Below are 3754 nucleotides of genomic sequence, written 5' to 3'. Positions count from 1 at the left end.
GCTGTGCTCTCCATGCCTCAGGCTGTGCTCTCCATGCCTCAGGCTGTCCTCTCCCTTTTATCTACAGCCAACCTCCTCCACCTCACCTAGAAGCAGTCAGGTCCTTCCTGTGAATCCAATGTCCTATAGCACCATTCTTTGAGGAAGTCTAATGTCTTATCATTTAAATATGACATCAGAGGTCTGTCACACTTGACCTCTAATATTATCTCAATCGATGCTACATTAAATAAAGTCCCAAATCTCTACTTACTGTATGCACACACACATACTCCTTCCAAATAAGGCTAAACCTTCCAGTTACAGTCCTCCTTCCTGTCACTAGCCATGTGGTCGTTCCTGGTATTTATAACTACCTTCCTGTATTTACTCATTCTGGATTCCCTCAACCCTCAGCAAACCCCTCATCAGGTTCTGGCTCCTTTCTTGGAGGGGTGACCCATATCTCCATCCCTGATGGTTCTGGGTCATTTATCACCCTGCCTGGATTGGGTCATCGTACTTTCTCACTGACCTAAATCACAAAACATAGTAACACCAAGAGGTGTCCAGAAAGATCCCCTCTACCCTCCAGACATGTCCTTCCTTATTTGCATAATGGAGAAGCAGCCTACTCCCCACTGGTAGTCTGGGTATATCACTTCTGCTAATACCGTTACACCTTTCTCGGAGAGTTGACTCAAGAGCACCAAGATCTCAAAACAGCTAGGAGGAAACTCTTAACTTCCAACTCACTGAGCTGTGTGCTGTGTCCCCAGGCTGAAGCATTGTTTCTTCTGAAACCAAAACCTCTAAGCCTGCAGAATGTAAGGTTGTGAGAACGAACAGGAAGCAAACATTTTCCTCCTCAGTCACTAGCAGTGATAGTCAGAGTCATTTCCATTCCCATGTCTCGATTGCTGGACCCATACATTCTGGCTGTGGGGAAAACAATATATTAGACAAATACCCAGGCTCCCGGAGAAGCTTGCCCCAGCCCTCCAGGTTATTACCACCCAACTGGTGTTTTAGCTGTCGTTAAAAGCCCATTTCATTGCTTGACCAATCCAGCTGTTTCAGTATGGTATGGGACATAGTATGACCAGCAGATTCCATGAGCACGCACCTGTTGCCATATTCCCTTAGCTGTGAAGCGGATTCTCTGGTCAGAAGCGATGCTATGTGGAGTACCACGAGCGTGAATAAGGCATGCTGTAAGTAACTACCTGGATGTTCATTTTGGCAGAGGTGTTTACTTATAGAAGAGGCAAGCCAGAGAAACTATTCATCCTAGTAAGGACAAAGTGCTGTCCACACCACTGTGGATGGAATCAATCTAGGAGATAGTGCCATATTGGGGGCTCCAGTCAAGTCAAAATAGGGAAGAACCAGGGCACAGTCACAATTAGATCAAAGCAGAACCTAAGTCCCTGTAACACAGGGAAACTCAGGGTCAGATTACTGGGACTCGAAATCTTCTAGGCACCAAAGGGCTTACCACAGCACACACATTAGAGGCCGTGGAGGAGCATGCCTGCTGGCTTCTCCAGGCCTCAGCTGCAGCTCCTGCCCTAAACATCCCTCAATGATAAAATGTAACCTGAAAGTTATTAGGTGAAATAAACCTTTTTCTGCTTCTGGTCAAGGTCTTTATCACAACAATAGAAACCCTAAGACAATGGAGATGCCTGTTTTTAATTATTTTGTGACTTTCTTGTTCTGATCTCTTTAACTGCCATTCCTCTATCTGTCTCCACTCCCTCTCCACCCCCTCCCTCCCTCCATTCTGCCAGGGTCAAAAGGGTTAGACACGAAACAAAAATATGGTAAAACTGTCATATGCACCTGGGCTCGCCACTCTGAAGATGGACAAAGCCATTCATGGAAGTGCGTGGACTCAATCCTGAGAGATGTGTGGGCTTAGGTTCAAAACCTCCTGACCATCCTCAGGCTGGTGTTTGATTAAAACAACAGCAGAAACAATGGGATAGTAAAGTGCAGGCCAGATGTGTGTGCAAGGAATGTGAGACCCCAGGGACCTGATGTGTTTTACACAAACTAAGGGGAGGCCATGAGTAACATGGAGCCTGCTAGGGGTGGGAGGAGCTTCCCTCTCCCTATCAGAAAGAATATAGAATCTGGGCTGGAGAGATGGCTCAGCAGTTAGGAGCACTGAAACTCTTCCAGAAGTCCTGAGTTCAATTCCCAACAACCACATGATGGCTCACAACCATCTGTAATAAAATCAGATGCCCTCTTCTGGTGTGTCTGAAGAGAGTAGCAGTGTACTCACACACATAAAATACACACACACACACACACACACACACACACACACACACACACACACATATATATATCAAGGTTTTACCCTAAGAGAAGAACCATATTTTACTATTGGCCAGTAGAGTTGTTAACTAGGGTGATGTAAGAGTCCAGATTGAGTCATAAAAACAGAACTGAGCACTCTAGTTTCTCAAGTTCATGGTGAAGTCAAAATGAAGACCCCATGACTCCTCCAAGGTGGCTCAGATTTTTATTCTGTTCAAACATTTAATTTTTTCCCTATGGTTATCAGGATCCATTCCAGGGCCTCGAGCACACTAGGAAAGTACTATCCCTGAGACGTGTCCCCAGCCCCTCACTGGTAGATTCTAGGCAGAGGCTCTACCACCGATCCAGACCCCCGGCCCCTCACTGGGGGATTCTAGGCAGAGGCTCTACCGCTGAGCCACGCCCCCAGCCCCTCACTGGTAGATTCTAGGCAAAGGCTCTACCCCGATCCAGACCCCCAGGCCTCTCTTTCCTTTGTCCTTTGATATAGCAGCTCTCACTCACTATGACTTTAAGTTGAAGCGCCTCAGTAACATACTGTCCTGGGGAGCAACTAGGGACAGAACCCAGGTCTGCTTGCTTGATGTCTGTCCATCACTGAGCTGCATCCCAGCAGCAGCAGTGGTCCCCTCTGAGTTGGTTGCGGTGGTGCTTACTGGTACCCCTCTTTTCTCACCCAATTCAGCCCTCAGCTCCCCACCGCCATCTGTCTGTTTCATTGTTGGGGTCTGGCTATGTTCTCTGTGCCTGTTCCAGACCCTCCCCTCTAGCTATTGAGACCCCTGAACTGACTTCCTCCACAGTCTCCTCATCTTCACTTAAGGGGATCCTAGAGATTGCCCCAACTTTGTCCTGGCTTCTCCTTGGAAGCTTTGTGGATTTCCCCACTGGCTCCCTCATCCTCTGTCCATACTTAGGACAGAAAACCCTGATCTTTATGTAAGGTAGCAGATCCTAAGACAGCTTCTTGCCATTAAGTAAAGCTGGGACAGCACCTGCGTTTGCCCTTAAAGCCCTGTCTGCTTCAACCCTCAGCTGTTTTGAAGGTTTAACAGGAAAATGTAACAGGTCCCCTGACACTGCCTGGACTCAAGCCAGGAAAGCCTGGGGTTCCAAAATAGAGGAGTCTCCTCAATAAGCAGCCTAGCTCACCTGCCTGCAACGCAAGGACCTGTTTTTCCAGTTTCGCTAGTAGTGCTCTGCCTGGCACCCCACCCCCCAACCTTGGTTTCTCTGGTTTTCCCCTGTCCAGGCTGCACCTCACCTGTACATAGATTAAGGGAAGATAGCTCAGGTGAGAGATGTCCAGCCTGGGTATTCCCTGGACTCTCCATAGTCTGTCCCTGTAGAAGCACACCATCTATCAAACACTGCAACTGCCGTTTCCTGAAAAGTAATATAAGCCTGTGATCAATACACACTGTCTTAGTCAGGGTTTTAC

Source organism: Grammomys surdaster, unplaced genomic scaffold, assembly GCF_004785775.1.
Source record: "Grammomys surdaster isolate TR1022 unplaced genomic scaffold, NIH_TR_1.0 125349, whole genome shotgun sequence".
NCBI lineage: Eukaryota > Metazoa > Chordata > Mammalia > Rodentia > Muridae > Grammomys > Grammomys surdaster.
Note: the sequence above shows the minus strand (reverse complement) of the source record.